The 21,889-nt window shown below is 43.4% G+C and overlaps 1 protein-coding gene across 1 annotated transcript in view; it reads left to right on the forward strand.

Moving 5' to 3' along the window:
• XIRP1 (xin actin binding repeat containing 1) overlaps positions 1-21,889 on the forward strand; it is a 48,474-nt gene that overhangs the window by 15,631 nt on the left and 10,954 nt on the right. The window contains exons 2-3 of the mRNA XM_033931726.1: positions 8,424-8,578; positions 15,928-15,978. The gene's annotated coding sequence lies outside the window, so the exon portion shown is untranslated. The remainder of the gene's footprint in view (positions 1-8,423; positions 8,579-15,927; positions 15,979-21,889) is intronic.

The following is a 21,889-nucleotide window of genomic DNA, read 5'->3' on the forward strand; positions in this document are numbered from 1 at the left end:
TGGCTGAACACAGAGTACAAACAATAATATACTTTGCTAATTCTTGGGTCAGATATCCTGGGCCTATATTATGCAAAGAATACATGACACATTTACACTGCAGCCTCCTGTCTAAAGGAAGCCAATGTTATTTTATGTTATATGTTAATGCTGTTATAGAATACTAGTTCAAGTCGACAGTAAATGCTCACACCTGACTGTTAGTATTCCATAAACTGGGCACACAGCCGTTGGGCATGACCCTGAACCATCCATGCTGCTCCTGGCTCCACAACCGCTGGATTTTGCATGCATTGGGGCCCTTTCACTAAGCCGCACTAAAAGGCCTGCAGTATCAGTGGCCCAGGGCTTTCCAGCACACAGAGACCACTTTGAGTGTGGCACTGAAATGGCTGCGTTTCTCATTTCCCCGAGTAATGGCCAAGCACTAATTTCCCAATTAGCGTGTGGCCATTAAAGCCGCAAGGGCTTCCACACTAGCCACCTTGTAATCGGTCAGCATACGGCAGTACAGCTGCGCTAATCAATTAGTGCTGGGGCCCAACTTCTCTCTGCCCCCCCAAAACACGCCCTGGCTCTAAAAAATATTTTTTATCTTTTTGCGCACGGATAGCATGCGCTTCAACACAAAACTACTGCAGAATGTCTGAGCATGCCCCTTGGTAGTGGATAGAGCTTACCGCACCTTAGAAAAAGGACCCCAGAATTTGCAGAATATAACTGCTAATTAGTTCCAATTAACACCAATTATAGCCAATAATTGCTCATTAATGTCAATTAGCAACTAATTATAACTTGTGTACACAAGCTTTTAGAATTAAGGGATAAGGACGTGTGATTCAAAGTAGAAATAGACTTTAGAACAATGGGCTAGATCAGGGATGGGCAAACATTTTGACTCATGGGCCACAATAGGTTCTTAAATTTGCCAGAAGGGAGCAGCGCCAGGCGACTGGGAGGGTTCTGATGCGCCACAGAATGATGATGGTAAGACAAAGGGCTAGGGCAGAAAGAACACTCCCCCCAAAAGGGCAGACTGTTGTCTCTGGTTTCATCTACTTTTCACTCTCTTCCTTCCAGCGTCTGCCCTCTCTGTCTCTTCAATCCAGCATCTGCCCCTTCCATCCACTGTCTTCCCTCTCCCCCTTCCATATGGTATCTGCCTTCTTTCTATGCCCCTCTCCCCTTTCCATCCAGCCTGTGCCCCCTTTCTCCTTTTTACATGATTCATTCCAGCTTCACTGCTCTCTTCATTTTTATCTCTCCTACATAAGATCTAGCATCTTTGTCTCTCTCTCCTTATTTCTCTGTGACCCCCTTCCCAGCATCAATCTCTCTCTACTTTCTCATTCTTCCGTCTCTCTCCATTACACCCTGACCCTTTCCCCTCCTCTAATCTCCCTTCCAGCTGTTTCCTTCCTTTTTTCCTCCTCCCCTGTCCAGCAGTACCCCTTCTCCCTTCCCTCCTCCCCCTATCCAACAGTAACTCTCTTCCCTTCCCTTCCCTTTCCCTCCTCCCCTCCCAGCAGTATCTCTCCTTCTCCCTCCCTCCCTCCAGGTCCAGTAACAGCTCTCCCTTTATTTTCCTTAGTCCAGCAGCTTCCCAGCCTCCATGCCTCCCCTCCCAGTGCAGTAGCAGCTCTCCCTTTATTTTTCATAGTCCAGCAGCTTCCCAGCCCCCATGCCTCCCCTTCCCTCTCAGTACTTGCCTGGACTAGCAGTGCTATTGCTTTGCATGGTGGCCCCAATGCGCAGGAGAAGAACCAGTGAGTAGCCCCCCTAAAGTGCTGCAGCATGTGCCTGCCACAAGCGCATTTGCGACACACGACCATATCACCCGCTAAACTACGCTGAACGGTTGGCGGTGACACTCAGACTCCTTCCACACACCAGACACCCCACCCCCTGTGCGGGGCCGATTACAGAAGAGTCAGGGAGCAGCTCCCCTAAAGTGCTGCAGCTCACGCCTGCCACAAGTGGATGGAGGTCGACGGAAGCAACGCTCACGCTCCTTCCACACACCAGTCGTGGAGAAGGGCTGGATAGTTGGCGGACTGGTTTAAACATCTAACAGGCCAGAAATGGCCCCTGAGCCGTAGTTTGCCCATGTCTAGGTTAGATTCACTAAGCCCACTGATCAAGTCCCAACCACATAGCGACTCCTTTGCAACCCGATTTTCCTCTGACCTGATTCACTAACCTCATGGCCGATCATCCTCTGATCAGATCCAATCCGCACATGCAAATGAGGGGAAACGGCGTGCAAAGTAGGAAGGACGCAATTCACTAAACAAATGCAGGCACACTGACTGGGCTGGCCGATCCAAAAACAAGCGACTGTTGAGGACAAGTCGCTTGTGTAACAACCCTGCTCTCTGCCCCGATTCTCCTGCTCTGGCCGCCCTGCTCTCAGCCCCATTGCTCTCAGCCCCGATCTCCTGCTTCTCTGCTCTCTGCCCCGATCTCCTTCTGTTCTCTGCCCCTTCTCGCAGTGCAAGCCCATGGTTTTAACCCGTGGGTTTAAAGCGGGTTAAAATCATGGGCTCGCAAAAAGTAAAGTTTAAAAAAAAGTTTTTTCCAGCTCTGCCAGATGCATAGTGAATCAGCCCCCTGGACCCGGATCGGTAGGCTGTTTTGTGAATCTGGCCCAATGTCTCTCAAACAGTGTGCCACAGTGGTGTGCCCTGAAGAGATTCCAGATGTGCCTTGAGAGATTCCAGAATTTTATTTTATTTTAAAAAATTCCCTTCATAAGTTTACAGTACACTAGAATAGATGGCATGTATGTTGGGCACGCAAGAGTCTGTCAATGTTATGAGCATCTGTGGGCGTAAGAATACAACCACCCATACAAGCATCATTCTTTGACATGACGGATCCTTGAAAACTAACGCCAAGTAATTTTAGTTTTATTATTTATGCAGTGGTTATCCTAACTTGCGCATCAAAGCATTCAAGGCTTTGTTAGCGTTTAGAACTTTTTATCTTTGCAAACTTGGATTTTCAGCTCTGACAGAAATGAAATTGAAAAAAGAGGATTACAACAGATAGTGGATGATGAAATGACTATCGAGCTGCATTTTGACATAATTTGCACTCAAAAACAAGCACATCCATCGCATTGACTAGCAATTCTATTCTATCTGCTTTAGTATCACTGTTGTTACAATTATCCATACATAGCTTAAAGGACTTTAAATACATAACTCTGAATTTTAATTTTTCGTTGGTTTCGTTGGTTTAATTTTTTGTTGGTTATGGCACGATAAACATTTCTTCCGTTTAGTGGGCCATGGGATAGGTACATGAGATAGGCACGTGGGATCTCTTAGAAAGAGGAAGAGATAATGGTTACTGCAGATGGGCAGACTGGATGGGCCATTTGGCCTTTATCTGCCATCATCTTTCTATGTTTAGTGTGCTGGAACTATAAAAGTTTGAGACGCGCTGCTTTAGAAACATCACAGTGCACAGGAATAGATACACAACACTACTTAATTTCATTAACACTGCAAGACTCGCTTATCATTAAGGGTTACAGATAATTTGAGTGAAACATTGCATGCAGATTGTATTTGCTCTAGCTATAATTAGTACAAATAGCTGTCGAACGCTGTCAGATAGAGTGAGGGATCACCGCATACCTGCCATAGTTTAAGTACAAAGAAGTCACATCTGCTGCCGTTTTTAGCCTCTTCTATCTAAGGTATGTCATTTTCCCGAAAGCTGATAAGAAAGCACTGGGATGTAACAGGATAATTCAAGAGGGTTGCATGAAAAGCTGTTACAACATCCACACTATATTTCTAACAGATCTGAGAAATTTAAAAAGTGTGATAATTATAATCTGTCAGGCAGCCAAGGTGCAAACATACCGATGAGACTCAAAAAGAAACAAAAAATGTAATAAATGAAGCAAGAGAACATTTTGGATGACAGGGGTTTTGTGATGTGAACAAAGGGCTAGATTCACAAAGCAAACCGATCGTGTACCGATCGGTTCGCGAGCCCTTTGCGACCCGATTTCCCTCTTACCCAATTCACTAACCTGTGTAGCGATCCCATCCCGATCCATGCATGCAAATGAGGGGAATCGGCATGCAAAGAAGGAAGGAAGTGATTCACTAAAAAAAAAAAAAAAAGCAACAGCGACTAGGCTGGCCAATCCAAAGTAAGCGACTGCTGAGGACCAGTCGCTGAGGTCCTTTCCAACTGCCCTGCCTTCTGCCGCCCTGCTTCTCTGCCCCGTCTCTGCCATGATCTCCTGCCTGCCTCGAATCTCTCCTGCTGCCCCGATTCAGCCCTGATCTCCTGCCCTTCCCCGCACTGCGAGCCCGTGGTTTTAACCTGCGGGTTTAAAGCGGGTTAGAATCACGGGCTCGCTGGGCTATTTAAAAAAAATAAAAGTTAAAAAAATTTTGCTACTCTTAGACGCATGCACAGACCATCTACAAATGGTCTGGGCATGCATTAGGATCGCTCTCTAGTGATCCGTGCGGTGGGGGGGGGCGTGTCAATGATCATCCCCATTTGCATGCAGGCCTTTTGTGAATTCGTCGGCCTGCATGCAATCGGGAATGGATCGGACATGGAATCGGGGGTGAATCTAGCCCAAAGAACATACCAGCTAACCTCCCCCTTCTACTTGTATCCCCCCTCTGACCCTATCACGAAACCAACCCTAAACCTCTTCCTCCCTTCTATTCAACACCCTTACTCTGTAATTCCCTTGCATCCACTATATATGCGTCCCCTGCATCTACTATGTAATCTTCCCCAAAAAGGCAACTTCTTGGCAATGTCCAGCTACCTTATGCTGTAAATTGTAACTTCCTGGAAATGTCCAGCTATCTTACTCTGTAACCCGCTTAGAACTGCAAGGTACAGGCGGAATAGAAGTCACCAATGTAATGTAATGTAATGTAAAGGCAACATACATGTAACGGCTTTAATTAACTGTGAGCGATTGAACATATCAATTTTCCACATAGTCCCCATGCAAGACGACGCATTTGTTGTATCGTTCAACTAACTTCTGTATTCCTGCAGAGAGTTTGTACAGCTGCTCCCAAAGCCAGGTGAGCACCGCTTCCTTTACTTCACCAGGCTTTGTCTTTTGCTTTCCGAGTTGGAATGATGCACCCATGTCTCGTTGCCGGTGACAATTCTCTCCAGAATGCTCAAATCTTCTTCATACCTTCTCAGGAACTGTGTCGCAACCTCCACATGCTGTTACTTGTGAAGTGTTTGGGAACACTTTCCTGTATCCCAAGTCATCATGCATTATGGCAAATGCAGATCCATAGCCGATATCCAAATTTGGAGCCAATTGAGACACCATTATCCATCAGTCTTCTCTAATCAAGGCATCTGCTCTTCAACGTGCGTGTGATGTTGATGGGCAGCCAGAACAACCTTCGTCAGTTACACCTGTTCTTTCCGCTGTAAACGTTTTTACCCACTCATAAACCTTTCGTTGATTCATGGTGCTATGTCCATACGGGATCGATATTACATTACATTGGTGACTTTTATTCCACCTTAACCTCGCAGTTCTAGGCAGATTACAAAAGAGGTAAGCTGGACATTTCCAGGAGAGTTACAGGATCAGGTACTAATTACAAGACGGTGTCGTAGACTGAACTAAGGGATACTTAGCCCTGAACAGCAGGGTCTTTATTTCTCTTCGGAAGGTTTTGTCATCACGCATTGTTAAGAGTATGTGGATGAGATGGTGGTCTAGTTTCGCTGCCTGAATTGCTAGTAGTCCATCATACATCTTGCGTTGTGTGCCTTTGATTGGGGTGTGTATAAATCAGGGGTGTCCAATGTCGGTCCTCGAGGGCCGCAGTCCAGTCGGATTTTCAGGATTTCCCCAATGAATATACATGAGGTCTATTTGCATGCACTGCTTTCATTGTATGCTAATAGATCTCATGCATATTCATTGGGGAAATCCTGAAAACCCGACTGGACTGCGGCCCTCGAGGACCGACATTGGACACCCCTGGTATAAATGGAGTCTGTGTTCTCCTTGGCCTGGTTGAGTTGTGCCCGATAAGGCGATCATTCAGGTAGGTAGGAGTAGCACCGTTCAGGGCTTAGAATAGTAGACAGTAGAATTTGATTATTATTTGTGCTTGCATTGGGAACCAGTGTGTGTCTAGGTATGCTGTAGTGATATGATCATATTTGCTTAGTGAATAGATCAGTCTGAGGGCCATGTTATGTACGGTCTGAAATTATTTTAGCCAACGGTGAATTTCTACTACTTCACTCCCTCGGCCCAAAGAAAGCGCACTACTGCATGTTGTTCTTCGAAGATGCAATCTTGCAGTGGAGCGTCCATGTTTCTGACCTTGTGGCTGCCACATGACTATAGGCCGAGCGCTGCACTGTGCATGGACAAACTATCCAACATGCCAGTGGTTCCCAAACCTGTTCTGGGGGACCCCCAGCCAGTCAGGTTATCAAGATATCCCTAATGAATATGCATGAGAGAGATTTGCATATAATGGAAGTGACAGGTATGCAAATCTCTCTCATGCATATTCATTAGGGATATCTTGAAAACCTGACTGGCTGGGGGTCCCCCAGGACAGGTTTGGGAACCACTGCAACATGCAATGCACGAGTACATATGTTGCATTTCGCTAGCCCTGTTTTGGTTATTGCCTAATTCAGGGGTAGGGAACTCCGGTCCTTGAGAGCCATATTCCAGTCTGGTTTTCAGGATTTCCCCAATGAATATGTATTGAAAGCAGTGCATGCAAATAGATCTCATGCATATTTATTGCGAGAAATCCTGAAAACCTGAGTGGAATACGGCTCTCGAGGACCGGAGTTCCCTACCCCTGGCCTAATTTAACAATTGCCTTTAATTTTTGATTCACCCTCGTATATCCCCAAAGTGTAAAATACACAAAGAAGGACCTTCTAGAAGACAGAGTGCACAGTATTTCAACATTATACAGTTTAAATGAAATTCATAAATAAAACAATTCATTAATAAAATTTGAAAAATGTAATAAATAGAAATAAAAGAAGATAAGATGATACCTTTTGTATTAGACCAGGGGTGTCAAAGTCCCTCCTCGAGGGCCGCAATCCAGTCGGGTTTTCAGGATTTCCCCAATGATTATGCATGAGATCTATTTGCATGCACTGCTTTCTTTGTATGCTAATAGATCTCATGCATATTCATTGGGGAAATCCTGAAAACCTGACTGGATTGTGGCCCTCGAGGAAAGGTATAGGTCAGTGCACTCATGTGTGACCCTCATGCACATAACTCACAGTGTAATTTTGAGACACACTCATGCTCCACTCACATGTGGGCCCTCTTTGCACTTACATGCTAAGTGACTTGTTATGTTATAGAACAGTGTTTCCCAAGTCAGTCCTGGATTAGCCTCAATGAATATGCATAATAGATATTTGCACATATGGAGACAGTCTATGCAAATCAATTTCATGCATATTCATTATGAGTATCCTGGTAACTGACTGGCAAGGGGGGTACTCGTTATAGAATAGCTTCAAGCACCAACACACATAACTGTAGGGTGTTGATGCTAATTATGGCATAAGAGCTTGGTAAAGGGGAGGGGACTTGATGCAATAACACTCAAAGTGGTTTTACATATTTTAGACAGGTGCTTATTTTGTACCTGGGACAGTGAAGTGTTAAGTGACTTGCCCAGAGTCACAAGGAGCTGCAGTGGGAGTCAAGCTCACAACCTCAGGGTGTCGAGTCAGTTGCTCTAACCACTAAACTAAACCTTAAGTTTATATACCGCATCATCTCCACGGATGTTGTGGAACTCGGCACGGTTTACAAGAACTTAAAACAAAGGAAGAGAAGGGAAAAAAAAGGTTTACATGAACTTATATATAGAAGAGAAGAGTAAGGGGGGATAGAATTACATTTTAGTGAAAAGCTAGGTTTTCAGTTGCTTGCGGAATAATTGGAGGGAGCCCAGGTTCCGCAGCGGGGTAGTAAGGTCATTCCAAAGACCTGTGATTCTGAAGAGAAGGGATTTTCCCAGTTTGCCTGCATAGCGAATACCGTGTAGAGAGGGGAAGGATAGTTTATACCTTTGGGTGGGTCTGGTAGAGTCAGGACTCGAGGAGTTATAAGATAGGCCAAGTTGTATGCATAACACACCAATGTATGGAATTTCCCTGTACATGTCTGATTATTGGTTCTATCCTGCGCAGTCTCGTTCAACTGGAACCAAAACGCATCAGGCAGTCTGCGAACTCAAAGGTGGTGACCGCAAAAGCAGATAAGCTGTCAAAGATTGATGGGCTTTTTTATGTTGTGTATCCTCCACAATAATAAAACTTCTCTCCGTCTCTGTACTTGATTGAGACCCTACATCAATGGCTGAAACATGTCGTTCTCCATTTTTATTTTTCAGATCCGAAGACACCATCCTATTCAGACCAGTTGGACAACATTGGGCGCACGACGCCTCAAGGCCAGTTGAAAAGCTGCCCTTCGGTAAAGGAGCGCTCTGCTCTCTATCTGTCTAAGACGGCTGCTGCCTCGTACAGAACCGACTACACAAAGCCTGTAAGAGTCTCATTCTTTGCATTCCCATCCTGGTCATTTCCACTCAAGTCTCTCAGGGCATTCACACAATGACTTCTGGTGGATCTTCAAAGTTAAGAATAGATCAATAAACATAGGCATAGAGAGAAAGAGAAGGACGGAGATAGTTACTGACTGATTGATTTACATAAAAGCTTGCGTTTGTGCGCGACATGAAATGCACAGGAATTCACAATGTAGGTAATTAGGTTTCTGATCTTCTATGAAACACATGGTCCTCTCTTTAAAAACACGTGTCTTCCTCAGAAGGCTGTGTCTGGTTTTAAATACGATTCTAATTTTTTAAAATAAGAGTGGTAGAACTGTACTTTAGTGCAGCATAGCATTTTCAAAGGGAACCAGCTTTTTTCCTCGTTTGGGAGCCTGGTTAGGAACTCAGCGAACAGTTATTGCTGTCAGTAGTAGATGAGCATGAGCAATGTGAGAGTTCGCCCGTGGTACTATCCAGCCACAGTACGGAAATGCGAAACGCTGTATTAACAATTTTTTCTAATCTTTAACTTTCTTTAGCAAAGCAATAGTGGTTTGGCCTCTCTAGACAAGCCTCAAACACTTTAAAATCATAAGTAGCACCATTCTAGAGCTCAGATGGTGATGTCATAATGCCTCATTCCACCAGTGCCTAAGCTCCGTCCTCATCTGCACGAGCCTCAAATACTTTAAAATCATAAGTGTTCGAGGCTTGTGCGGTTAAGGTAGACTTTACAGGAAAGGGACAGCGACAAAACCCGCAGGGATGGGAGGGGGAAATTGAGTTCCTGTGGGGATGAGGACAAATGCAGAATTGATCTTACTAGCAAAGCAGAGCTCTAGGTTGCTGGCCCAGAAATATCTATTGTGACATGGTAGATAATCTATGCAGTATTTAAGTGAGAGCATTCATTCCAGCCATAGAGTTAGGGAAACTTTAAGGGCTAGATTCACTAAGCAAACCGATCGTGTACTGATCGGTTTGCGACCCGATTTTACTCCGGCCCAATTTACTTGCCTTTCTGCCGATCTGATTCCGATCCGCGCATGCAAATGAGGGGGAACGACATGCAAAGTAGGCAGTGACCCGATTTACTAATGAAATCTTGCAAACTGACTGGGCTGGCCAATCAACCCAAGAAGCGACTGCTGGGGACCAGTCGCAAACGTCCTTTCTGACTCTCCAGCTCCATTGCTGCCCTGCTCTCTGCTGCCCCGACAATCTCTCTGCCCCGAATCTCTCCTGCTTGCCGCCCCAAATCATCGCCCTGCTCTGCTCTGAACCGCTGCCCTGCTCTCCCACAAATCTCTCCTGCCCACCACCCTAAATCTCTCCTGCCCTTACCCACACTGTGAGCCCATGGTTTAAAGTGGGTTAAAACCAAGGGCTCGCTGGGCTAGAAAAGTTTTTTTTAAAAAAATTGCGGCTCCGACAGTCTACAGATAGTCTGCGCATGCGTCGGGATCACACACTAGCAATCCATGCAGTCGGAGGGGGCGTTCCTCCGATCACCCTCATTTAAATGTTTTTGTTTTGGGAATTCGTTGGGCCTGCAAGGATCGGCCATGGATCGGGCACGCAAAGTAGGTAAGTGAATCTTGCCCTAGGTGCCTAAATGTTAAGGATACATGCATTCCTCATAGTATTCTACAAGGTATGCATATAATTGAGTCTCACCCAGGCCCCGCCCGTGTGTACACCCACTTGCAAATTTGCGCATATTGACAGAATAGCAGCGAGGTGGAGATTTGCTATGTATGTGGGTATTTGCACGGATAGGTGTATACATGTGAGTATTCAGGCAAAAGAAGAACACCTCACCTTGGGATGTAGACGGTCTAACAAAAGGCAAGGGAGACGTCTTTTTGACCAGTGATAAAGCCTTTATTTTATGTTTAAATATATTTATTGATTTTCAAATCATATAATCAAGAATACCTTGTACAGAAAGCAAATTAGCAATTCTACATAAAGCAAGAAACATTCCAATAACATTAAATCATATATTAACTAAAATGCTCAAGTCCTCAAATTTGGATCCAAGATTTCTTATAAAATAAAACAAAGATAGAAGAATTGAACTTAATGTACACTCTTTCATAAAGTTAGCTGGAAGGCTGATTGCTGGGATTAACCAATAGTCATAGAGCTTATGATTTTTCTACCTCCAATCGGGAGAGCGCTAAAAAAGAAGTCAACTGATTAGGCTCAAAGAAAACATATTTAACTGATCGGTGATGCACTATACATTTACAAGGGTGTCGCAAATAAAAAGTAGCACCCAAAGATATAACACCTGGCTTCAACAAAAGAAATTCACGACGACGCTTTTGCGTCTCTCGTGATAAATCAGGAAATACCTGCACTTTACAACCCATAAATTCTTTCTGTCTATTTTTAAAGAACAGTTTTAACAACCATACTTTATCAATAGAGAGAGCTACTGTTATAATCAAAGTGCTCGATTCTACAACCTCTTTATCTGATTTTTCCAATAACTCTGATACATCCAATAGTCCTTGATCCGACGGCTTTTTTGGTAATTTAATCTTATTAGGTAAATAATAGACTCTTGATAAAGGAGGTAATGAATCTTCTGAGGCCCCCAAAACTTCAAGAAAATATCTTTTAAACATTTCTCTAGGAGGTGTCAGTGGAAGCCTAGGAAAATTAATGATTCTTAAGTTATTGTATCTGGAGTTATTTTCTAAGTTCTCCATCTTTCTTCTAAGATTGATATTGTCTTTCATTAAAGTTTCCTGTAATTGTTTGGATGATTTAATGTCCTGTTCAAGCTTTTGAACAGAGGAATTAGAGGCAGTCATATCCTTTTTCAGTTCTTTAAGTTCAGTAGAATGTTGAGATAATTTCCCCTCAATTAACTGAAGTTTGGGACTTATGGTCTTCACTAGTCCGGCCATAAGATCCCATAGTGAGTCCAGAGTTACTTCTGAGGGTTTTTCCAGAGAAATTACAGGTAAAGAAATGTCATAGTGCTCACCGTCCAGTTGAATGACTTGTCGCTGTCCCTGAAGGTTAACTCGCCTCTCAGATGATTCCCCCTCAGCTTCTTCAAAGGAGCTCATATCCATAGGAGCTCCTGTCAACAGGCTCTGTGATGGACTACTTGCCTCAGGGGAAGACAAGACCCCGACCTCCGGGGTTACCTTACCCCTTGGAGAGCTGCTTAGCTGAGGTTGCGGGGGCGGCGCCCTAACGTCGGGGCTCAAAGATGTCTCCAATCCCGGAGGAATCTCCACGGCCTCACTGACGCCGCTACTCCTCTGCGGGCCTCCCTCCGACGCCGAAAAAATACCCTGCATCCGTCTGATGAGTTCCCCGATGTCACCAGCCGCGGGGGTGGCCGTGGGCCGCGAGGCACCAGCGGCACTACGGCCCCTCCGTTTAGGCATCGGGTAAGTATTTAAACCGCTTGAAAATTGTTTGAAGAAAAATCCTCAGAGCGGCATCTCAGCGCGTCCAGCCTGACGCCATCTTGGATCCCTTAAAGCCTTTATTTTAAAAACTGTTGTCCCAACGAGGATCCTCGTTTCGGTGTATTGAAGACTCCTTCCTCAGGGGACACTTGTATGAAGCACTCAAAATATGCTGAAGTCAAACACTCTGAACGTCACGTTCTTCCCCTTCCAGAGTGTTTGAGGAAGGCGTCTTCAATACGCCGAAAGTAGGATCCTTGTTGGGACAACATTGCCTTTTGTTAGACTGTCTACCTGTGAGTATTAAAACATTTACACATCTACTGGGCGACAACCGTTTGAGCCTATTTTATTGAAGTGCCCTCTCGTCACTTAAACGTACACCTTGATTTCAAGCATTAAAATCAAGTGGCCTGATAAATCACAAGTGACCAGTGAACATAAAACAAATATTTTCAAAACCGACACCAATTCAATACACCTGCCACTAAGAGGACTAGGCATCTGCCTAGGAGGGGGGGGGGCAAGACAGCTGCACTTTAAAGCTGTTCTCAGCATGGTGTGGGGTCTTTAAGCATAACAACACATTATACAGGACCCCTGACCTTAGTTCACTCCCTATACTACACCTACATCCGATACGACCAAGGCACAAATAACTGTTCTGTTAGCTGGAAACCCAGCAGGTATAGGAGTCCATAATATCCAGCGCTGAGCACATCATCTTTCATAGCTAGCTGTGCTTTTCAAGGGAATTTAAATGGCTGCCACCTGAAAGATGATGACAGCCTGTTAATATTAATAGAGCGAGCTCAGCTGCCTTCAGCTATCTGCCATTGAGCAGCAGACTGTATGCCATGTGGACTTATCTAACTGTGAAAAATGGTTCTGAGGAGCAGAAAAAAATTACACGTCCCAAGGTACGTGTCATCCTCTGTGCAAACGTTTTCACATTGTGAGCCTGATTTACCATGGTGTTTTTCCTCAAGTCTCTTTCTACAGGGAGAATACATGAACTTAGATCCAATAGTCAAAGGATTTAGACCGCTGACGTTGAGAATCAAGCTCTTAAATTGGCCTCTTGAAAAATATACAAGGGCTGGGTGCTTAATTCTTACTCAATTTCACTAAACTTTTTTTTTCTTTTTTTTATAATTCTTTATTCATTTTCAAAATTACATTAAGTGTTAAATATATTCATTCACAGTAACAATAAATACATCACTTATAAACAATCATTGGTACATTACATAAATTCTTATCCCTTTCCCTTCCCCATCCCTCCCAACCATATACTCCATTATTATATAATATATGTAATAATAAAATACCCCCTCCCTACCTCATAAACTGATAAATATAAGGGAAATAATTTTATTTCATTCTGACAATATTTTGTTAATGGTTTCCACACATCCTGAAATTTCTTAAAATATCCCCTTTGTAAAGCAATAAACCTTTCCATGTTATAGATATGGCATAAAGAATTCCACCAAAAGTTATAATTTAATCTCCTCCAATCCTTCCAATTATATGTAATTTGCTGAATGGCAACACCAGTCATTATTAGTAATAATTTATTGTTATTCGCAGAAATCTGACTTCTTGCTCTCATTTCCATACCAAATATCACAGTATCATAGGATAATGCCACTGGGCTATCTAATAAATTATTAATTTGGTCCCAAATTGATTTCAATTAAGAAGAAGAATTTCACTAAACTCTTAAAAGGTAATACATAGAAATGAAACAAACCATAAAAGGAATAAGGCGATACCTTTTTCATTGGACTAATGATGCATTTTTTGATTCGCTTTCGAAGGTAACCGTTCTTCAGATCACAAGCAAATGTTGACAGATATCAGTATATATAAGTGAAGCATAAAAGCATTGCAATGAGTCTCACAGGAAGAGAGGAGGGAGGGGGAGGGAAGGTGAGAAGCCGAGAGATACTGATGGATAAGATGGTGGCAGGGAGGGGTATTTGTCAAAAGTTGCTTATTTCTGACCTAAAGAAGAGGGATTACCTTCAAAAGCTAAGAAAAAAATGCATCACATTAAGTTAGTCCAATAAAAAAAGGTATCACTTTATTTCTTTTAAGGTTTTGGTTTGATTTACTTCTGTATATTAGTAAAACAAACACGAGCAAGTAGAAAAACATATAAATATAAGCCATCAACCAAACATTTCTACTCAAGATTTAGGGCTCCTTTTACAAAGGTGCGTTAGGGCCTTAACGCGCGGAATACCGCGCTAAAACGCTACCGCCTCCTTTTAAACAGGCGGTAATTTTTCAGCTAGCGCGCACTATACCACACGCTAATCTTGTGCGTGCGCTAAAAACGCTAGCGCATCTTAGTAAAAGGAGCCCATAGTGCACTTATCACCTTGGAACCCTGTAGGTGTGCAATAGAATTCCAAAGTGACCCAGCCAGCTCATACAAAAATTGAAAAACATCCCCAAATGTGTCAGTACTCATATAAAAAGTGAGGAGAGAAAAAAAGCTTCAGCGCCCCACTTCCTCCCTTTTGAACCGTCTCCGCAGACCTGACCGCAGCCCCCTGGTTACCCCATAGCCAAACGCTGTATCTTCAAAAGCCTAGTACTGGTTTACAAATCCCTCCACAACGTGGTACCCAGATACTTCTCATTCAAACTTCCTCTCTACACTCCAAGGTGAGCGCTACGCTCCAAGGGTGAAGTACGCCTACACATCTCCCTCGTTATTCGCAGAGGATAGGGGCAGAACCAGACCGCGAATAGGGAAATACCGCGAATATCCGGCTCTGACCCAGCCTCACCTCCCTCCCACCTTCCCCCGGAATCCCGGCCTTACCTGGTGGTCTAGTGGGCTTTCGGGGCAGGAGCGATCTTCCTACGCTCCTGCCCCGTGCAGATCGCCAATAGGAAATGGCTGTGGGGAGTTCCCATAGTCCCTCGAGACTACGACGGGAACTCCCCACAGCATTTTCCCTGTCTATCCCGGTGGGCTCACAATCTATCTAATATACCTATGGGGAGATTAAGTGACTTGCCCAGGGTCACAAGGTGCAGCGTGGGTTTGAACCCATAACCTCAGGGTGCTGAGGCTGTAGCGTTATGCCACTTTAGAAATCATAATGTAGTAAACGTGAGCCATTGTGAAATCCCTGATGAGGTTAGTTCTCAGGCATTGGTGGAATGAGGCATTATGACATCACAATACCAGCTCTAGTTGCCAGAGACAAACTTTTCACACTATTTATTTATTCAGTTTTCTATACTGTTCTCCCAAGGGAGCTCAGAATGATTTACATGAATTTATTCAGCTTCTCAAGCATTTTCCCTGTCTATCCCAGTGGGCTCACAATCTTTCTAATGTACCTGGGGCAATGGGGGGGATTAAGTGACTTGCCCAGGGTCACAAGGAGCAGTATGGGTTCGAACCCATAACCTCAGGGTGATGAGGCTGCAGCTTTAACCACTGCACCACACTCTCTTCACTTTCCTACCCATAAGAAATTGCATTTGGAAGCTGAAAGAACAAGTGTAGTTTTATGTGCAGGCTCCCAGTTAAAGAACACAAGGATAGCCTTACTGGGTCCATCTAGCCCAGTTTCCCCTTTTCACTGAGGCCAGTCCAAGTCAGAAGTACCTGGCAAAAACCTAAATAGTAGCTACAGAAGAACTTGTGCAGCTTTAATAAAATGTTGAAACGTCACGTGTTCTGTAAGACGAAATACGGACATTAATTATCCAAGTGGGACACGATGATGGCTTTGATGTATTTTGTATGTTTTCTGTTTCGGACTGTGTATTTTATTATGTAGGTTTTTGTTGGCATCCACCTTGTTAAAGGCGGAATACAAATAATAAACCATGTAGGCTTATGCTAAGAAGGTATATTATATATTTTTCAGTACTCTGCAGAAGAAACTGTTCTTTCCGCCAACTGCCCCAAGTTCGACAAGGTAGGATATTTTATAATCATGGCTGACGTGTCTAACAAATAGTTTTCAACAGTAGTGCTTGCTTGCTGTTTGATAGAATTTTATAAAACGATGAGTGGGACACTCGGAAGTACAGCATAGTGGCAATTCGATAAATTGGTGCAAGATTTAAGCGCCCCCAGTGGCATGCGTCAATTCTATTATGACATCGTGGAGCCAAGATTCCATCATAGAATACTAGCCTAAGTGGGCACTGGCATACCTAAGGTTAGGTGCCAACAATTAGTCAATGGCAGTTGCAACTGTTGGCACCTAATTGTGCCCTGAAGTGCATATAATTTATAATATTCTCTATGTTATACACATATGTAAAGAACAAGACCCGCTCACATACTACCCCTGTTTACACCCCCTTCCACTTACATGCTAAGCAATTTTGGCTTGTATGTTATAGAATATCTCCTAGAACTTATGCACGTTAATTTCCAATTATTGGTGTTAATTACAACACACATTATTCTGTCACTTACAAGCACAATTGCCCCTGAGGCACATGGAACCAGTCTGGTTTTCTTCACTGCCATCATGAATATTCACCGATGATATCTGCATGCTATGGAGGCCCAGAGTATACATTTTTAATCTCACGTATATTCATTGCAGCTGTCCAGGAAACCAGACCGGTTAGGTGTGCCTCCAGGACTGGATTAAGAAACACTGATCCAGGCTCTTGTTTTGATTACACAAAAGAAAAAAGAAAAAAAAAAATTGCCTCCATTTTCTATAACCTGAAAATTCTTTGCAGCGGCCCTGCTTGTGTGATTCTGTGAAGGTTTTCTGCCTTTAAAAACCTTTTAAAAGCTTTTGTCCTTCTTGCACCAACTTTTCCCCTGCTGCTGTCTGAAAAGAATTCTTTAAAATATACGCAAAATCTGGACGTGAATACTCAAAGCAAATTCATCTTTCGTGTATTTACAAAGTTTTTTTTTAAAAAAAAAACCTACCTGCCTTTCACCAGGTACCCTGCGGAATTGAAATCAATGTCTAATTGTACGGGACCACTCAAGTTTTCCATATTTTTATGAATTTTATTTCACTGTTGTTATTGCATTACTAACAAGTCTATTTATATTTTCTATATGTTAATGTTTTAACACAGGCCGATTAACATTACGTGTTGCATCTGAGCTGACATCACACCACATTTTTCATAGGTCATCCAAGTAGAAAAAAAGGATTGCTCAAATCATGGCATCACCAATTGGCAGTTTATTTTACAGAAGGCTCACTGAACGTGGAGTCTTTTGTAAAATATATACAAGGCCGTGGAAAAAAAAAAAAAAGACATATATTTGGCCAGAGCAGCCATTTTACAAAGAAAGACATTCAAAATCAAAACACCACCATTCAGGGCACTACAAGGGTAAGCTAAGTGGCAAACTTTGCAACCTACAATTAAGGGCTCCTTTTACTAAGCCGCGTTAGGGCATTAACGCGCCAAATAGCGCGTCCTACAATGCCGCATTGAGCTGGCGTTAGTTCTAGCCACATAGCGTGGAGTTAATCTGCTGCGTGCGCTAAAAACATGCGTTAATCTTCTGCGTGCGCTAAAAACGCTACCGCACCTTAGTAAAAGGAGGCCTAAATGTTTAGATTTTTGAGGTGGTCTTCACTCCCCCCCCCCCCAATATTACTCCAAGGTACAAACAAGTAAGTTTTAAAAGTATACATTTATTTCTACTGCACAATGAGAAACCCCTTAAGCCCCACCTCTACCCTTCTTTCTCCATCTAATCTTCTGCCTAAATTTCTGTATAGTCCACTCTCAGCCTATACTCAAATAACTTGTATCTAAACTAAACTACGGTGTCAGGTCAAAAGCGCACTGGGACAAAGGCGCACGCAGACAATTGAGCGCAGCGCGGAAGCGCGCGCTGCAGAAAATTACTGTTTTTAGGGCTCCGACGGGGGGGGGGCATGGGGGGATCGTGCCGCGTTGTGGGGACGTTGTGGGGGATTTGGGGGGTTGTAACCCCCCACATTTTACTGAAAACTTCACTTTTTCCCTGTTTTTAGGGAAAAAGTTAAGTTTACAGTAAAATGTGGAGGGTTACAACCCCCCACAACGCCGGCGCGATCTCTATTAAGTAAACTGGGGGGGCTCCCCAACAAAAAACCCCGTCGGAGCCCCTAAAAACTCTAATTTTCTTCGGCGCACGCCTCCGTCTTGCGCTCAGTTGTCGGCGTGCACCTTTGTCTTTCGTGGGGTTGTCTATGAACCCTAAACTACTTATATTTAAACTACTGTTCTTAATTTGCTGTATAGTCCCTATATTTACACTGCTGCACAGTCTCATATGTCCAAGTATTTAAATCTACTGTATAATCTTGTATGTCCAATTCACTCCATTGTGAATGTTTACTTGTAGACCGTTCTGAGCTACTGGGAGGACGGGATGAAAATCTAAATAAATAAATAAGAGTCTACCAAATCCATGCCTGAAACATGTCCTCTTCCAAACAGACCCATCTTCACAGAAGCAGATAGAAAGCACACAGATACATCATGGATCTGATTGTACAGATCGCTAGAATTTTTTTGCAGGCCCAAGGGATTTCAAAATTATTCTCTAAAGGGGTAATTTCATAAACAGCACACCTATGCACAACAGATGCCTGTACAAACTCACGTCTGTTCTGAAGAAAGTGTAAATTTATGCATACGCTATATGCATGTACCTAAGCATGTTTCAAGTTTATTTAAAAATTTGATTTAATCGCAAAATCTTAATCCAGTGCGATTTACAAATAACAATAAAATCAGGGTAAAAAGAAAAACACATTGATTGAACCAGACAATAATATGACTTTTGACTAACCAGATACAACACGGAAAAAAGAAAAAAGATTAAATACAATTTATACATAAAAATAAAAAGGGCGTGGGTAAAGAAACAATAGGATGGGAAAAGGTTACTCGCTCAATTCTCACTTAACAGCATACCAGACAAATCCACCCTAGTTCTGTCCAAGCTGTAACCCAGGGGTAGGGAACTCCGGTCCTCGAGAGCCGTATTCCAGTCGGGTTTTCAGGATTTCCCCAATGAATATGCATTGAAAACAGTGCATGCAAATAGATTTCATGCATATTCATTGGGGAAATCCTGAAAACCGGACTGGAATACGGCTCTCGAGGACCGGAGTTCCCTACCCCTGCTGTAACCTATTCACACACTGCATATATCAGCACATATGCTTCTGCAGATATATGCAGCTGTACAGTTTTGTAAGAGGCATTCTCTGCGTGCAAAACATGCCTTACAGGCAAAAAAAAATGGCTTATGAAATTATCATCTTAAAGGGCAGTTCTGTAAGCTAGGTGTTTGCATTTATGTGGCATAGTGGTTAGAGCTAGAGCCTCATCACCCTGAGGTTGTGGGTTCAAATCCTGCACTGCTCCTTGTGATCCAGAGCAAGTCACTTTATCCTCCAGTGCCCCAGGAGCTGAGCCCACTGAGACAGACAGGGGAAAGGTTTGAAGTACCTGTATGTAAACTGCATTGAGTATGGCTGTAAAACTACAAAAAGGCAGCATACATGTAAATATCTACAATAGAAGCACATATGCATTTAAGTGTACACTTACCCGCAAAGCAGAGAATGACATGGGGACAAATTTTTTCCTGTCCCCGTGGGAACTCATTTTCCCGTCCCGGTGAGTTCTTTTCCTGTCCCTGCTCCATTCCTGCAAGCTTCGTCCTCATCTGCGAAAGCCTCAAACACTTTAAAATCATAAGCAGCAACATTCTAGAGCTCAGATTGTGATGTCATAATGCCTCATTCCACCAATGCCTAAGCTCCGTCCTCATCTGCACAATCCTCAAACACTTTAAAATCATAAGTAGCAACATTCTAGAGCTCAGATGGTGATGTCATAATGCCTCATTCCACCAATGCCTAAGCTCCGTCCTCATCTGCACAAGCCTCAAACACTTTAAAATCATAAGTAGCAACATTCTAGAGCTCAGATTGTGATGTCATAATGCCTCATTCCACCAATGCCTAAGCTCCGTCCTCATCTGCACAATCCTCAAACACTTTAAAATCATAAGCAGCAACATTCTAGAGCTCAGATTGTGATGTCATAATGCCTCATTCCACCAATGCCTAAGCTCCGTCCTCATCTGCACGAGCCTCAAACACTTTAAAATCATAAGAAGCAACATTCTAGAGCTCAGATTGTGATGTCATAATGCCTCATTCCACCAATGCCTAAGCTCCGTCCTCATCTGCACAATCCTCAAACACTTTAAAATCATAAGCAGCAACATTCTAGAGCTCAGATTGTGATGTCATAATGCCTCATTCCACCAATGCCTAAGCTCTGCCCAAGCCTCAAACACTTTAAAATCATAAGTGTTCAAGGCTTGTGCGGTTAAGGTAAAGCTTACAGGAATGGGAGAGGGACAGCAACAAAATCCGCAGGAACGAGAGGGGGAAATTCAGTTGCTGTCAGGATGGGGACAAATTTGTCCCCGTGTCATTCTCTACCGCAAAGTTACCAGCAGAGCTATTCTGTGATGGCGTGCCTAATTCACATAACAGATTAATACATGGGGGGGGGAATACACATTGGCATGGGCAGTACACAGTCATGGCTCTGTTATGCAGAATACCCTAAGTTGTGCGTGTCATCCCCATTTAGGTGCCCACAGATATGCCATGGTGTAACTGCGTGGGCATAAATGTTAGGAGTGTCAATATTAGATTATACTAGTATACTATAATGGCACCTGGGCAGCACCCTGATGCCTTTATAAAATAGACTCTTACTGCAAACCCTTGGGGTTCCTAAACCGAGGCAGGCAGTTGTTGAATCGACCCCCTTAATGTTTAACAATATATTAATATCTCATCTCAGAATCCGATGAAGACCAACCCCTTTGTATTACTATAGTCCAATAAAAAGCATCATAAATGCGTAGATTCCAGTTTGTTCCAGCACCAAGTGGGGCTACTTTGTACTGGCAGCATTTTGTGGTGGCTGCCTGAGCAATCTAGACGTATCATTATAAATCACGAAACACAGGCCACGACAGTCAGCCATATCCAGCCTCCAGCACTGAATACTCAGGTACGTACGGTCACTTATTCACCAATATTCAGACCAGTGCCCAGCCTTTTTGCTGTCCTAATTTTGTCCATTTACGTAACTGGTAGGTAGATTGAATATCGCCACTAACCAACCGGCCGGTTAACGTCCAGGTGACAGCACATGGAGGCAGGACTTGGCCTGGCATTAGCTGGTCTCAATTCAGCCCCTGATTGTTAGCAATTTAAAAAATCACTGTCCACTGTGAGCTGAATAACAGGCTTTTATGCTTCTTGATTTTCAATGATAAAACTAGTCTCCTCAAGCAGTCATCACAAAATATTAGATGCGCTCTAACCAAGCTCCTCCCCCAGACTCCTCTGGCATTAAACAGACAGTACCCGGATGGTCACAGGCAATATTCTGCAGTGTGTCCCGTTTAAGTACTGCTGAGTATTGCCAGAGAGCCAGCTCAGTGGGGTTTAACAGACATCAGCCTCCCCTGCCCAGGTAAATCCTTTTGAGTATTGATCCCATGGGTTATGTTGCATATCCTTCTAAGGCCCTATTTTGCTAAGCCGCATTTAGCACTCTGGGCTGTGGTAGTAACCTCTACCGCGGCTTAGTAAAGGGGTGGGGGGTGGGGTAAACTTTATGTGTTGAAATTATAGGACCTTATTCAGCAAGAAAGATCTGGCTGTCAAAAATTCTTAAAGATTCTTCATAGCCAAAATGTGTTAATCTGATTGCCTGAGTCAGACCCGTGCACCCATTTCCTTAAGTAGTTGAAGTTTACTTCTGTATACTTTCCACGATATAATTCGCCCTAAATTATTAAAA

Source organism: Geotrypetes seraphini, chromosome 2 (genome assembly GCF_902459505.1).
Source record: "Geotrypetes seraphini chromosome 2, aGeoSer1.1, whole genome shotgun sequence".
NCBI classification, from domain to species: Eukaryota; Metazoa; Chordata; class Amphibia; order Gymnophiona; family Dermophiidae; genus Geotrypetes; species Geotrypetes seraphini.